Genomic DNA, 18,182 nt, shown 5'->3' on the forward strand with positions numbered 1-18,182 from the left:
TTTGTTTAAGAACATCCTCCCTGGTAACTGCTAAACTCGTCAACCTGTCCTCGTCCCCACCCACATAGACTTGTTCGGCTGAAGGCATATTGTTAAGTTCCTCTTTAGTAAATACAGATACAAAATATTTATTAAAAATACTACTCATCTCTTCATCACTATCTGTTATTTGACCTGTCTCAGTTTTTAATGGACCTATCCTTTCCCTAGTCTTAGTACGATATAACTGAAAAAACCCTTTAGGATTTGTCTTTGCTTGCCCTGCTATGCAAACTTCATAGTTTCTTTTTGCTTTCCTTATCTCTTTTTTAACATTTCTAACCAGTTGTACGAATTCCTGTTCTAAAGTGACCTCCCCATTTTTAATCCTTTTGTACCAAGCTCTCTTTTTACCTATAAGGTTCTTCAAATTCTTTGTTATCCACTTTGGGTCATTAGTATACGATCTATTCAATTTGTATGGTATACTACGTTCCTGTGCTTTGTTTAGAATATTCTTAAATAAGTTATATATTGAATCCACATCGAAATCCCCATTTAAGTCACCTATCGCTGGGTTCATGTCTCGCTCCAAGACCGGCCCACACCCCATACCCAAGCCTTTCCAATCAATTTGACCCAAAAAATTTCTTAGGCTATTAAAATCAGCTTTTCGAAAATCTGGCACTTTAACAGAATTTTCTCCTACTGGTCTATTCCATTCTATGCTAAATCTGATTTCTTTGTGATCACTGCTCCCTAGCTCACTCCCTATTTCGATGTCATTAATTTGCGTTTCCCTGTTAGTTAACACTAAATCTAAAATATTATTTTCCCGTGTTGGTTCCTTAATGTGTTGCGTAAGAAAGCAATCGTCAATTAATTCTAGAAAATCTTCTGCTTCACTATTCCCTGTTTTGTTCAACCAGTTTATTCCGCTAAAATTAAAGTCACCCATGACATAAATACTGTTAGATCTAGATGCTCTAGATATTTCATCCCATAGATGCTTTGCTTCCATTCTGTCTAAATTTGGTGGCCTATATATTACTCCTATTATAATATTATTAGCTTTTTCGTTTAATTCAATCCAAATAGTTTCTGTGTGTGGCTCTGTTTTGATTCCCTCTTTGTGACTACATTTCAAATTGTCCCTAACATATATGGCTACTCCACCTCCTCGTCTAATATATCTATCTGTGTGAAATAGTTTAAATCCATATATTTGATATTCAGCTAATAGTTCTCTATTTTCTACATTCATCCACGTTTCGGTAAGTGCAATAATATCTATTTTTTCTGTGCAGACAAGAGCATTTAATTCGTTAATTTTATTTCTTAGACTTCTACTGTTAGTGTAATATACCCTAAGTGAATTGTTATTTTGCGGACCTTCTCTTTCCCTGATCGTTTTGCCAATTCCTTTCTCCCACAAACACATACTTTTATTACCTCCTTCCTCCAAATCAATTCCCATACCTCTATCTACTAACAGTTTAAACCCAAACAAACACCTCTAACCACTTCTTCTAGCGAGTTCGCAACAGCAACAACCCCAGCTCTCGATAGATGCACCCCATCACGAGCATACATTTCATTTCTTCCATAGAAGTGTTCCCAGTTGTCTATGAAAGATATTGCATTTGATTTGCAATATCTTTCCAGCCGGCAATTGACACCAAGTGCCCTCGATATCCATTCATTTCCCACTCCCTTTCTTGGAAGAATGCCACATATGATCGGGATTCCTCCCTTGCTCCTAACTAACTCTATGGCTGTTTTATACCTCTGAATCAGTTCCTCACTCCTGACTCGACCAACATCATTTCCTCCCACGCTAATGCAAATAATGGGATTGTTCCCATTACCAGCCATAATATCATTCATGTTGTTTATAATATCACCAATGCCAGCTCCGGGATAGCAAACCCTTAACCTGTTCCCCCTATCTCTAGCACAAAACGTTCTATCCAAAATATTTATATTTTGGATAGAATATAAGTCATATTTAATAATATATGCCTACAGGAAAGACTGCTATTAAAATATACTAATATTAAAGCGCACGACCCAGCAGCAAGGAATCAGACTAGAAATAAAAATGAATTTTGGAGAATTGATTTCTGAATTATCTCCAACACTGAAAAGAAATGTACGAAAGATTGAGAAAATTCGTGTTAGAATTATTAATCTTACTTTTTCGGTCATATTTAATAATATATGTCTACAGGAAAGACTGCTACCAAAATATACTAATATTAAAGCGCACGACCCAGAAGCAAGGAATTAGACTAGAAATAAAAAGGAATTTTGGAGAATTGATTTTTGAATTACCTCCAACAGTGAAAACAAATGTACGAAAGATTGAGAAAATTCGTGTTAGAATTATTAATCTTACTTTTTCGGTCATATTTAATAATATATGTCTACAGGAAAGACTGCTACCAAAATATACTAATATTAAAGCGCACGACCCAGCAGCAAGGAATCAGACAAGAAATAAAAATGAATTTTGGAGAATTGATTTTTGAATTACCTCCAACAGTTAAAAGAAATGTACGAAAGATTGAGAAAATTCGTGTTAGAATTATTAATCTTATTTTTTCGGTCATATTTAATAATATATGTCTACAGGAAAGACTGCTACCAAAATATACTAATATTAAAGCGCACGACCCAGCAGCAAGGAATCAGACTAGAAATAAAAATGAATTTTGGAGAATTGATTTTTGAATTACCTCCAACAATGAAAAGAAATGTACGAAAAATTGAGAAAATTCGTGTTAGAATTATTAATCCAATTTTTTCGGTCATATTTAATAATATATGCCTACAGGAAAGACTGCTATTAAAATATACTAATATTAAAGCGCACGACCCAGCAGCAAGGAATCAGACTAGAAATAAAAATTAATTTTGGAGAATTGATTTCTGAATTACCTCCAACAGTGAAAAGAAATAATAAATCAATAGAGTCAGGCAGAGTGCCAGAGTTTTGGAAAGTTGCTAATGTGATACCAGTTTTTAAGAAAGGAGATAGATCACTTGCGTCTAACTATCGACCAATTAGCCTAACGTCTATTGTGGGAAAGTTACTCGAATCTATAATAGCAAATAAAATTCGTCTTCATCTTGAAAAACATAAATTAATAATTGAGTCGCAACATGGTTTTATAAATGGCCGTTCATGTTTAACAAATTTGTTATCTTTTTATTCTAGCATTGTTGAGGCAGTTGATAGTGGTAAGGATTGCGATGTTGTATACCTTGACTTTAGCAAAGCTTTTGATACAGTGCCACATGAAAGACTGATTAAAAAGATAGAGTCTCATGGTATTGGGGGTGCTATATTAAACTGGATTAGGGCATGGCTATACCAAAGGAAACAGAGAGTTAGTATAAATGGAATCAAGTCAGAGTGGGAAAATGTTGTAAGTGGAGTGCCTCAAGGCTCTGTCCTGGGACCTCTGTTGTTTATAATATATATAAATGATTTAGATTCAGGTTTGAGTAGCAACATTTGCAAATTTGCCGATGATACGAAAATCGGTAGGGAAATTAATTCGGAGGAGGACTCACTATCACTTCAAGTTGATCTAGATAGGGTTTTGAAATGGTCAAAGGATTGGCAGATGCAGTTTAATGCTGATAAATGTAAAGTTCTGAGGTTAGGTAATGATGATAGAGTTACAAGATACGAGCTAGATGGTGTTGTGATTGCGAAGTCGGATTGCGAAAGGGATCTGGGAGTTATGATTAGTAAGAATTTAAAACAAAAGGATCAATGCATAAATGTTCGTAATAAGGCAAATCGGACACTTGGATTTATTAATCGCAGCGTTAGTAACAAGACACCTGGTGTGGTTCTCAAGCTATATCTTGCTCTTGTTAGGCCCCATTTAGATTATGCAGTTCAGTTTTGGTCGCCATATTATAGAATGGATATAAATTCACTTGAACGTGTCCAGCGTAGGATGACTAAGTTAATTCCCCAAATTAGAAATCTTTCATATGAAGAAAGATTAACAAAGCTTAAGTTGCATTCACTGGAAAGGCGAAGAGTTAGGGGTGACATGATAGAGGTTTACAAGTGGATGAATGGACATAACCGGGGGGATATTAATAGGGTATTAAAAGTATCAACACAGGACAGAACACGAAACAATGGGTATAAATTGGATAAGTTTAGATTTAGGAAAGACTTGGGTAAATACTGGTTCAGTAACAGGGTTGTTGATTTGTGGAACCAATTGCCGCGTAACATTGTGGAGGTGGGGTCCCTCGATTGTTTCAAGCACGGGTTGGACAAGTATATGAGTGGGATTGGGTGGTTATAGAATAGGAGCTGCCTCGTATGGGCCAATAGGCCTTCTGCAGTTACCTTTGTTCTTATGTTCTTATGTTCTTAAATGTACGAAAGATTGAGAAAATTCGTGTTAGAATTATTAATCTTACTTTTTCGGTCATATTTAATAATATATGTCTACAGGAAAGATTGCTACCAAAATATACTAATATTAAAGCGCACGACCCTAGGCTTGCTCTAGTTAGGCCCCATTTAGATTATGCAGTTCAGTTTTGGTCGCCATATTATAGAATGGATATAAATTCACTTGAACGTGTCCAGCGTAGGATGACTAAGTTAATTCCCCAAATTAGAAATCTTTCATATGAAGAAAGATTAACAAAGATTAACGGGAAAATAATATTTTAGATTTAGTGTTAACTAACAGGGAAACGCAAATTAATGACATCGAAATAGGGAGTGAGCTAGGGAGCAGTGATCACAAAGAAATCAGATTTAGCATAGAATGGAATAGACCAGTAGGAGAAAATTCTGTTAAAGTGCCAGATTTTCGAAAAGCTGATTTTAATAGCCTAAGAAATTTTTTGGGTCAAATTGATTGGAAAGGCTTGGGTATGGGGTGTGGGCCGGTCTTGGAGCGAGACATGAACCCAGCGATAGGTGACTTAAATGGGGATTTCGATGTGGATTCAATATATAACTTATTTAAGAATATTCTAAACAAAGCACAGGAACGTAGTATACCATACAAATTGAATAGATCGTATACTAATGACCCAAAGTGGATAACAAAGAATTTGAAGAACCTTATAGGTAAAAAGAGAGCTTGGTACAAAAGGATTAAAAATGGGGAGGTCACTTTAGAACAGGAATTCGTACAACTGGTTAGAAATGTTAAAAAAGAGATAAGGAAAGCAAAAAGAAACTATGAAGTTCGCATAGCAGGGCAAGCAAAGACAAATCCTAAAGGGTTTTTTCAGTTATATCGTACTAAGACTAGGGAAAGGATAGGTCCATTAAAAACTGAGACAGGTCAAATAACAGATAGTGATGAAGAGATGAGTAGTATTTTTAATAAATATTTTGTATCTGTATTTACTAAAGAGGAACTTAACAATATGCCTTCAGCCGAACAAGTCTATGTGGGTGGGGACGAGGACAGGTTGACGAGTTTAGCAGTTACCAGGGAGGATGTTCTTAAACAAATAGTAAAACTCAAACCAAACAAATCCCCAGGGCCGGATGAAGTGTTTGCTAGGGTGCTTAAAGAATGCAAAGAGGAGCTTTGTGACCCACTGTCAACCATATTTAATAAATCAATAGAGTCAGGCAGAGTGCCAGAGTTTTGGAAAGTTGCTAATGTGATACCAGTTTTTAAGAAAGGAGATAGATCACTTGCGTCTAACTATCGACCAATTAGCCTAACGTCTATTGTGGGAAAGTTACTCGAATCTATAATAGCAAATAAAATTCGTCTTCATCTTGAAAAACATAAATTAATAATTGAGTCGCAACATGGTTTTATAAATGGCCGTTCATGTTTAACAAATTTGTTATCTTTTTATTCTAGCATTGTTGAGGCAGTTGATAGTGGTAAGGATTGCGATGTTGTATACCTTGACTTTAGCAAAGCTTTTGATACAGTGCCACATGAAAGACTGATTAAAAAAATAGAGTCTCATGGTATTGGGGGTGCTATATTAAGCTGGATTAGGGCATGGCTATACCAAAGGAAACAGAGAGTTAGTATAAATGGAATCAAGTCAGAGTGGGAAAATGTTGTAAGTGGAGTGCCTCAAGGCTCTGTCCTGGGACCTCTGTTGTTTATAATATATATAAATGATTTAGATTCAGGTTTGAGTAGCAACATTTGCAAATTTGCCGATGATACGAAAATCGGTAGGGAAATTAATTCGGAGGAGGACTCACTATCACTTCAAGTTGATCTAGATAGGGTTTTGAAATGGTCAAAGGATTGGCAGATGCAGTTTAATGCTGATAAATGTAAAGTTCTGAGGTTAGGTAATGATGATAGAGTTACAAGATACGAGCTAGATGGTGTTGTGATTGCGAAGTCGGATTGCGAAAGGGATCTGGGAGTTATGATTAGTAAGAATTTAAAACAAAAGGATCAATGCATAAATGTTCGTAATAAGGCAAATCGGACACTTGGATTTATTAATCGCAGCGTTAGTAACAAGACACCTGGTGTGGTTCTCAAGCTATATCTTGCTCTAGTTAGGCCCCATTTAGATTATGCAGTTCAGTTTTGGTCGCCATATTATAGAATGGATATAAATTCACTTGAACGTGTCCAGCGTAGGATGACTAAGTTAATTCCCCAAATTAGAAATCTTTCATATGAAGAAAGATTAACAAAGCTTAAGTTGCATTCACTGGAAAGGCGAAGAGTTAGGGGTGACATGATAGAGGTTTACAAGTGGATGAATGGACATAACCGGGGGGATATTAATAGGGTATTAAAAGTATCAACACAGGACAGAACACGAAACAATGGATATAAATTGGATAAGTTTAGATTTAGGAAAGACTTGGGTAAATACTGGTTCAGTAACAGGGTTGTTGATTTGTGGAACCAATTGCCGCGTAACATTGTGGAGGTGGGGTCCCTCGATTGTTTCAAGCACGGGTTGGACAAGTATATGAGTGGGATTGGGTGGTTATAGAATAGGAGCTGCCTCGTATGGGCCAATAGGCCTTCTGCAGTTACCTTTGTTCTTATGTTCTTATGTTCTTATGTTCTTAAAGCTTAAGTTGCATTCACTGGAAAGGCGAAGAGTTAGGGGTGACATGATAGAGGTTTACAAGTGGATGAATGGACATAACCGGGGGGATATTAATAGGGTATTAAAAGTATCAACACAGGACAGAACACGAAACAATGGGTATAAATTGGATAAGTTTAGATTTAGGAAAGACTTGGGTAAATACTGGTTCAGTAACAGGGTTGTTGATTTGTGGAACCAATTGCCGCGTAACATTGTGGAGGTGGGGTCCCTCGATTGTTTCAAGCACGGGTTGGACAAGTATATGAGTGGGACTGGGTGGTTATAGAATAGGAGCTGCCTCGCATGGGCCAATAGGCCTTCTGCAGTTACCTTTGTTCTTATGTTCTTATGACCCAGCAGCAAGGAATCAGACTAGAAATAAAAATGAATTTTGGAGAATTGATTTTTGAATTACCTCCAACAATGAAAAGAAATGTACGAAAAATTGAGAAAATTCGTGTTAGAATTATTAATCCAATTTTTTCGGTCATATTTAATAATATATGCCTACAGGAAAGACTGCTATTAAAATATACTAATATTAAAGCGCACGACCCAGCAGCAAGGAATCAGACTAGAAATAAAAATGAATTTTGGAGAATTGATTTCTGAATTACCTCCAACACTGAAAAGAAATGTACGAAAGATTGAGAAAATTCGTGTTAGAATTATTAATCTTACTTTTTCGGTCATATTTAATAATATATGTCTACAGGAAAGACTGCTACCAAAATATACTAATATTAAAACGCACGACCCAGCAGCAAGGAATCAGACTAGAAATAAAAATGAATTTTGGAGAATTGATTTTTGAATTACCTCCAACAGTGAAAAGAAATGTACGAAAGATTGAGAAAATTCGTGTTAGAATTATTAATCTTACTTTTTCGGTCATATTTAATAATATATGTCTACAGGAAATTCTGCTACCAAAATATACTAATATTAGAGCGCACGACCCAGCAGCAAGGAATCAGACTAGAAATAAAAATGAATTTTGGAGAATTGATTTTTGAATTACCTCCAACAGTGAAAAGAAATGTACGAAAGATTGAGAAAATTCGTGTTAGAATTATTAATCTTACTTTTTCGGTCATATTTAATAATATATGTCTACAGGAAAGACTGCTACCAAAATATACTAATATTAAAGCGCACGACCCAGCAGCAAGGAATCAGACTAGAAATAAAAATGAATTTTGGAGAATTGATTTTTTAATTACCTCCAACAGTGAAAAGAAATGTACGAAAGATTGAGAAAATTCGTGTTAGAATTATTAATCTTACTTTTTCGGTCATATATAATAATATATGTCTACAGGAAAGACTGCTACCAAAATATACTAATATTAAAGCGCACGACCCAGCAGCAAGGAATCAGACTAGAAATAAAAATGAATTTTGGAGAATTGATTTTTGAATTACCTCCAACAGTGAAAAGAAATGTACGAAAGATTGAGAAAATTCGTGTTAGAATTATTAATCTTACTTTTTCGGTCATATTTAATAATATATGTCTACAGGAAAGACTGCTACCAAAATATACTAATATTAAAGCGCATGACCCAGCAGCAAGGAATCAGACTAGAAATAAAAATGAATTTTGGAGAATTGATTTTTGAATTACCTCCAACAGTGAAAAGAAATGTACGAAAGATTGAGAAAATTCGTGTTAGAATTATTAATCTTATTTTTTCGGTCATATTTAATAATATATGTCTACAGGAAAGACTGCTACCAAAATATACTAATATTAAAGCGCACGACCCAGCAGCAAGGAATCAGACTAGAAATAAAAAGGAATTTTGGAGAATTGATTTCTGAATTACCTCCAACAGTGAAAAGAAATGTACGAAAGATTGAGAAAATTCATATTAGAATTATTAATCTTACTTTTTCGGTCATATTTAATAATATATGTCTACAGGAAAGACTGCTACCAAAATATACTAATATTAAAGCGCACGACCCAGAAGCAAGGAATCAGACTAGAAATAAAAAGGAATTTTGGAGAATTGATTTCTGAATTACCTCCAACAGTGAAAAGAAATGTACGAAAGATTGGGAAAATTCATATTAGAATTATTAATCTTACTTTTTCGGTCATATTTAATAATATATGTCTACAGGAAAGACTGCTACCAAAATATACTAATATTAAAGCGCACGACCCAGAAGCAAGGAATCAGACTAGAAATAAAAAGGAATTTTGGAGAATTGATTTTTACATAAGAACATAAGAACATAAGAACATAAGAACAAAGGTAACTGCAGAAGGCCTATTGGCCCATACGAGGCAGCTCCTATTCTATAACCACCCAATCCCACTCATATACTTGTCCAACCCGTGCTTGAAACAATCGAGGGACCCCACCTCCACAATGTTACGCGGCAATTGGTTCCACAAATCAACAACCCTGTTACTGAACCAGTATTTACCCAAGTCTTTCCTAAATCTAAACTTATCCAATTTATATCCATTGTTTCGTGTTCTGTCCTGTGTTGATACTTTTAATACCCTATTAATATCCCCCCGGTTATGTCCATTCATCCACTTGTAAACCTCTATCATGTCACCCCTAACTCTTCGCCTTTCCAGTGAATGCAACTTAAGCTTTGTTAATCTTTCTTCATATGAAAGATTTCTAATTTGGGGAATTAACTTAGTCATCCTACGCTGGACACGTTCAAGTGAATTTATATCCATTCTATAATATGGCGACCAAAACTGAACTGCATAATCTAAATGGGGCCTAACTAGAGCAAGATATAGCTTGAGAACCACACCAGGTGTCTTGTTACTAACGCTGCGATTAATAAATCCAAGTGTCCGATTTGCCTTATTACGAACATTTATGCATTGATCCTTTTGTTTTAAATTCTTACTAATCATAACTCCCAGATCCCTTTCGCAATCCGACTTCGCAATCACAACACCATCTAGCTCGTATCTTGTAACTCTATCATCATTACCTAACCTCAGAACTTTACATTTATCAGCATTAAACTGCATCTGCCAATCCTTTGACCATTTCAAAACCCTATCTAGATCAACTTGAAGTGATAGTGAGTCCTCCTCCGAATTAATTTCCCTACCGATTTTCGTATCATCGGCAAATTTCCAAATGTTGCTACTCAAACCTGAATCTAAATCATTTATATATATTATAAACAACAGAGGTCCCAGGACAGAGCCTTGAGGCACTCCACTTACAACATTTTCCCACTCTGACTTGATTCCATTTATACTAACTCTCTGTTTCCTTTGGTATAGCCATGCCCTAATCCAGCTTAATATAGCACCCCCAATACCATGAGACTCTATTTTTTTAATCAGTCTTTCATGTGGCACTGTATCAAAAGCTTTGCTAAAGTCAAGGTATACAACATCGCAATCCTTACCACTATCAACTGCCTCAACAATGCTAGAATAAAAAGATAACAAATTTGTTAAACATGAACGGCCATTTATAAAACCATGTTGCGACTCAATTATTAATTTATGTTTTTCAAGATGAAGACGAATTTTATTTGCTATTATAGATTCGAGTAACTTTCCCACAATAGACGTTAGGCTAATTGGTCGATAGTTAGACGCAAGTGATCTATCTCCTTTCTTAAAAACTGGTATCACATTAGCAACTTTCCAAAACTCTGGCACTCTGCCTGACTCTATTGATTTATTAAATATGGTTGACAGTGGGTCACAAAGCTCCTCTTTGCATTCTTTAAGCACCCTAGCAAACACTTCATCCGGCCCTGGGGATTTGTTTGGTTTGAGTTTTACTATTTGTTTAAGAACATCCTCCCTGGTAACTGCTAAACTCGTCAACCTGTCCTCGTCCCCACCCACATAGACTTGTTCGGCTGAAGGCATATTGTTAAGTTCCTCTTTAGTAAATACAGATACAAAATATTTATTAAAAATACTACTCATCTCTTCATCACTATCTGTTATTTGACCTGTCTCAGTTTTTAATGGACCTATCCTTTCCCTAGTCTTAGTACGATATAACTGAAAAAACCCTTTAGGATTTGTCTTTGCTTGCCCTGCTATGCGAACTTCATAGTTTCTTTTTGCTTTCCTTATCTCTTTTTTAACATTTCTAACCAGTTGTACGAATTCCTGTTCTAAAGTGACCTCCCCATTTTTAATCCTTTTGTACCAAGCTCTCTTTTTACCTATAAGGTTCTTCAAATTCTTTGTTATCCACTTTGGGTCATTAGTATACGATCTATTCAATTTGTATGGTATACTACGTTCCTGTGCTTTGTTTAGAATATTCTTAAATAAGTTATATATTGAATCCACATCGAAATCCCCATTTAAGTCACCTATCGCTGGGTTCATGTCTCGCTCCAAGACCGGCCCACACCCCATACCCAAGCCTTTCCAATCAATTTGACCCAAAAAATTTCTTAGGCTATTAAAATCAGCTTTTCGAAAATCTGGCACTTTAACAGAATTTTCTCCTACTGGTCTATTCCATTCTATGCTAAATCTGATTTCTTTGTGATCACTGCTCCCTAGCTCACTCCCTATTTCGATGTCATTAATTTGCGTTTCCCTGTTAGTTAACACTAAATCTAAAATATTATTTTCCCGTGTTGGTGCCTTAATGTGTTGCGTAAGAAAGCAATCGTCAATTAATTCTAGAAAATCTTCTGCTTCACTATTCCCTGTTTTGTTCAACCAGTTTATTCCGCTAAAATTAAAGTCACCCATGACATAAATACTGTTAGATCTAGATGCTCTAGATATTTCATCCCATAGATGCTTTGCTTCCATTCTGTCTAAATTTGGTGGCCTATATATTACTCCTATTATAATATTATTAGCTTTTTCGTTTAATTCAATCCAAATAGTTTCTGTGTGTGGCTCTGTTTTGATTCCCTCTTTGAGACTACATTTCAAATTATCCCTAACATATATGGCTACTCCACCTCCTCGTCTAATATATCTATCTGTGTGAAATAGTTTAAATCCATATATTTGATATTCAGCTAATAGTTCTCTATTTTCTACATTCATCCACGTTTCGGTAAGTGCAATAATATCTATTTTTTCTGTGCAGACAAGAGCATTTAATTCGTTAATTTTATTTCTTAGACTTCTACTGTTAGTGTAATATACCCTAAGTGAATTGTTATTTTGCGGACCTTCTCTTTCCCTGATCGTTTTGCCAATTCCTTTCTCCCACAAACACATACTTTTATTACCTCCTTCCTCCAAATCAATTCCCATACCTCTATCTACTAACAGTTTAAACCCAAACAAACACCTCTAACCACTTCTTCTAGCGAGTTCGCAACAGCAACAACCCCAGCTCTCGATAGATGCACCCCATCACGAGCATACATTTCATTTCTTCCATAGAAGTGTTCCCAGTTGTCTATGAAAGATATTGCATTTGATTTGCAATATCTTTCCAGCCGGCAATTGACACCAAGTGCCCTCGATATCCATTCATTTCCCACTCCCTTTCTTGGAAGAATGCCACATATGATCGGGATTCCTCCCTTGCTCCTAACTAACTCTATGGCTGTTTTATACCTCTGAATCAGTTCCTCACTCCTGACTCGACCAACATCATTTCCTCCCACGCTAATGCAAATAATGGGATTGTTCCCATTACCAGCCATAATATCATTCATGTTGTTTATAATATCACCAATGCCAGCTCCGGGATAGCAAACCCTTAACCTGTTCCCCCTATCTCTAGCACAAAACGTTCTATCCAAATACCTTATCTGGGAATCTCCCACAACTAATGTTTGCTTTGGTACTTCCTTTACTTTCTGAGGGGCCTGCGCATCCTTTCTCTTCGTTGCTTTCCCTTTTGCGCGATCCACAGTCTCTCCACAGCACTCGTCCTCCAAAACGTCAAATGAATTTGAAGTTGCTATGGCGTTTGAAGGCGGCTTTATCAAAGTCTTCTTAAGGCCCCTGTCTTTCGCAACTCTCCAAGACGAGGTCCCTTTACTGCTGGTCTCCTCCTTCGTTACTTCTCGTTGTTTTTTAAGCTGACGCACCTCCTCCCGCAGAGAGTCCAACTCTGTCCTCAGGGCTCCCACTAGAGTCACCAGGTCCTTCACTACAACTTCCATATTGCTATGATAATATAAAGGCAGCTCCTGATAATATAAAGGCAGCTTTTGAATTACCTCCAACAGTGAAAAGAAATGTACGAAAGATTTAGAAAATTCGTGTTAGAATTATTAATCTTACTTTTCGGTCATATTTAATAATATATGTCAACAGGAAAGACTGCTACCAAAATATACTAATATATATATATATATATATATATATATATATATATATATATATATATATATATATATATATATATATATATATATATATATATATATATATATATATATATATATATATATATATATTTATATATATATATATATATTTCTATATCAGCAATCAACAGCCAAATAATGCACAACTATATTCTACCCACCTCAAGACTCCGCTCCAATATAGAAGCATCAAGAAATATGGACCAATAGCCTTTCTACAATCACTTCAATTCAATACCTATTGTTTCGTGTTCTGTCTTGTGTTGATGAATTTAATACCCTATTAATACCACCTCACCCCATCCACCTTTCTCAAATGTAGATATAAACATATCGGAGATGTGTAAGTTCTATTCAGTTGTGTATGTATAAACTAAAGTCTTTGAAAATGTAATAAGTTTTATGAAACGCGCTCAAGTGTCGCGTCAGACTAGAAATAAAAACGAATTTTGGAGAATTGATTTTTGAATTACCTCCAACAGTGAAAAGAAATGTACGAAAGATTGAGAAAATTCGTGTTAGAATTATTAATCTTACTTTTTCGGTCATATTTAATAATATATGTCTACAGGAAAGACTGCTACCAAAATTAACTAATATTAAAGCGCACGACCCAGCAGCAAGGAATCAGACTAGAAATAAAAATGAATTTTGGAGAATTGATTTTTTAATTACCTCCAACAGTGAAAAGAAATGTACGAAAGATTGAGAAAATTCGTGTTAGAATTATTAATCTTACTTTTTCGGTCATATATAATAATATATGTCTACAGGAAAGACTGCTAGCAAAATATACTAATATTAAAGCGCACGACCCAGCAGCAAGGAATCAGACTAGAAATAAAAATGAATTTTGGAGAATTGATTTTTGAATTACCTCCAACAGTGAAAAGAAATGTACGAAAGATTGAGAAAATTCGTGTTAGAATTATTAATCTTACTTTTTCGGTCATATTTAATAATATATGTCTACAGGAAAGACTGCTACCAAAATATACTAATATTAAAGCGCATGACCCAGCAGCAAGGAATCAGACTAGAAATAAAAATGAATTTTGGAGAATTGATTTTTGAATTACCTCCAACAGTGAAAAGAAATGTACGAAAGATTGAGAAAATTCGTGTTAGAATTATTAATCTTATTTTTTCGGTCATATTTAATAATATATGTCTACAGGAAAGACTGCTACCAAAATATACTAATATTAAAGCGCACGACCCAGCAGCAAGGAATCAGACTAGAAATAAAAAGGAATTTTGGAGAATTGATTTCTGAATTACCTCCAACAGTGAAAAGAAATGTACGAAAGATTGAGAAAATTCATATTAGAATTATTAATCTTACTTTTTCGGTCATATTTAATAATATATGTCTACAGGAAAGACTGCTACCAAAATATACTAATATTAAAGCGCACGACCCAGAAGCAAGGAATCAGACTAGAAATAAAAAGGAATTTTGGAGAATTGATTTCTGAATTACCTCCAACAGTGAAAAGAAATGTACGAAAGATTGGGAAAATTCATATTAGAATTATTAATCTTACTTTTTCGGTCATATTTAATAATATATGTCTACAGGAAAGACTGCTACCAAAATATACTAATATTAAAGCGCACGACCCAGAAGCAAGGAATCAGACTAGAAATAAAAAGGAATTTTGGAGAATTGATTTTTGAATTACCTCCAACAGTGAAAAGAAATGTACGAAAGATTTAGAAAATTCGTGTTAGAATTATTAATCTTACTTTTCGGTCATATTTAATAATATATGTCAACAGGAAAGACTGCTACCAAAATATACTAATATATATATATATATATATATATATATATATATATATATATATATATATATATATATATATATATATATATATATATATATATATATATATATATATATATATATATATATATATATATATATATATATATATATATATATATATATATATATATATATATATATATATATATATATATTTCTATATCAGCAATCAACAGCCAAATAATGCACAACTATATTCTACCCACCTCAAGACTCCACTCCAATATAGAAGCATCAAGAAATATGGACCAATAGCCTTTCTACAATCACTTCAATTCAATACCTATTGTTTCGTGTTCTGTCTTGTGTTGATGAATTTAATACCCTATTAATACCACCTCACCCTATCCACCTTTCTCAAATGTAGATATAAACATATCGGAGATGTGTAAGTTCTATTCAGTTGTGTATGTATAAACTAAAGTCTTTGAAAATGTAATAAGTTTTATGAAACGCGCTCAAGTGTCGCGTCAGACTAGAAATAAAAACGAATTTTGGAGAATTGATTTTTGAATTACCTCCAACAGTGAAAAGAAATGTACGAAAGATTGAGAAAATTCGTGTTAGAATTATTAATCTTACTTTTTCGGTCATATTTAATAATATATGTCTACAGGAAAGACTGCTACCAAAATATACTAATATTAAAGCGCACGACCCAGCAGCAAGGAATCAGACTAGAAATAAAAATGAATTTTGGAGAATTGATTTTTTAATTACCTCCAACAGTGAAAAGAAATGTACGAAAGATTGAGAAAATTCGTGTTAGAATTATTAATCTTACTTTTTCGGTCATATATAATAATATATGTCTACAGGAAAGACTGCTAGCAAAATATACTAATATTAAAGCGCACGACCCAGCAGCAAGGAATCAGACTAGAAATAAAAATGAATTTTGGAGAATTGATTTTTGAATTACCTCCAACAGTGAAAAGAAATGTACGAAAGATTGAGAAAATTCGTGTTAGAATTATTAATCTTACTTTTTCGGTCATATTTAATAATATATGTCTACAGGAAAGACTGCTACCAAAATATACTAATATTAAAGCGCATGACCCAGCAGCAAGGAATCAGACTAGAAATAAAAATGAATTTTGGAGAATTGATTTTTGAATTACCTCCAACAGTGAAAAGAAATGTACGAAAGATTGAGAAAATTCGTGTTAGAATTATTAATCTTATTTTTTCGGTCATATTTAATAATATATGTCTACAGGAAAGACTGCTACCAAAATATACTAATATTAAAGCGCACGACCCAGCAGCAAGGAATCAGACTAGAAATAAAAAGGAATTTTGGAGAATTGATTTCTGAATTACCTCCAACAGTGAAAAGAAATGTACGAAAGATTGAGAAAATTCATATTAGAATTATTAATCTTACTTTTTCGGTCATATTTAATAATATATGTCTACAGGAAAGACTGCTACCAAAATATACTAATATTAAAGCGCACGACCCAGAAGCAAGGAATCAGACTAGAAATAAAAAGGAATTTTGGAGAATTGATTTCTGAATTACCTCCAACAGTGAAAAGAAATGTACGAAAGATTGGGAAAATTCATATTAGAATTATTAATCTTACTTTTTCGGTCATATTTAATAATATATGTCTACAGGAAAGACTGCTACCAAAATATACTAATATTAAAGCGCACGACCCAGAAGCAAGGAATCAGACTAGAAATAAAAAGGAATTTTGGAGAATTGATTTTTGAATTACCTCCAACAGTGAAAAGAAATGTACGAAAGATTTAGAAAATTCGTGTTAGAATTATTAATCTTACTTTTCGGTCATATTTAATAATATATGTCAACAGGAAAGACTGCTACCAAAATATACTAATATATATATATATATATATATATATATATATATATATATATATATATATATATATATATGTCGTACCTAGTAGCCAGAACTCACTTCTCAGCCTACTATTCAAGGCCCGATTTGCCTAATAAGCCAAGTTTTCCTGAATTAATATATTTACTATAATTTTTTTCTTATGAAATGATACAGCAACCCTTTTCTCTATGTATGAGGTCAATTTTTTTTTATTGGAGTTAAAATTAACGTAGATATATGACCGAACCTAACCAACCCTACCTAACCTAACCTAACCTATATTTATAGGTAAGGTTAGGTTAGGTAGCCAAAAAAAGCTAGGTTAGGTTAGGTTAGGTAGGTTAGGTAGACGAAAAAACATTAATTCATGAAAACTTGGCTTATTAGGCAAATCGGGCCTTGAATAGTAGGCTGAGAAGTGCGTTCTGGCTATTAGGTACGACATATATATATATATATATATATATATGTCGTACCTAGTAGCCAGAACTCACTTCTCAGCTTACTATTCAATGCCCGATTTGCCTAATAAGCCAAGTTTTCCTGAATTAATATATTTACTATAATTTTTTTCTTATGAAATGATAAAGCAACCCTTTTCTCTATGTATGAGGTCAATTTTTTTTTATTGGAGTTAAAATTAACGTAGATATATGACCGAACCTAACCAACCCTACCTAACCTAACCTAACCTATATTTATAGGTAAGGTTAGGTTAGGTAGCCAAAAAAAGCTAGGTTAGGTTAGGTTAGGTAGGTTAGGTAGACGAAAAAACATTAATTCATGAAAACTTGGCTTATTAGGCAAATCGGGCCTTGAATAGTAGGCTGAGAAGTGCGTTCTGGCTATTAGGTACGACATATATATATATATATATATATATATATATATATATATATATATATATATATATTTCTATATCAGCAATCAACAGCCAAATAATGCACAACTATATTCTACCCACCTCAAGACTCCGCTCCAATATAGAAGCATCAAGAAATATGGACCAATAGCCTTTCTACAATCACTTCAATTCAATACCTATTGTTTCGTGTTCTGTCTTGTGTTGATGAATTTAATACCCTATTAATACCACCTCACC

The sequence above is a fragment of the Procambarus clarkii genome, chromosome 70 (genome assembly GCF_040958095.1).
Source record: "Procambarus clarkii isolate CNS0578487 chromosome 70, FALCON_Pclarkii_2.0, whole genome shotgun sequence".
NCBI lineage: Eukaryota > Metazoa > Arthropoda > Malacostraca > Decapoda > Cambaridae > Procambarus > Procambarus clarkii.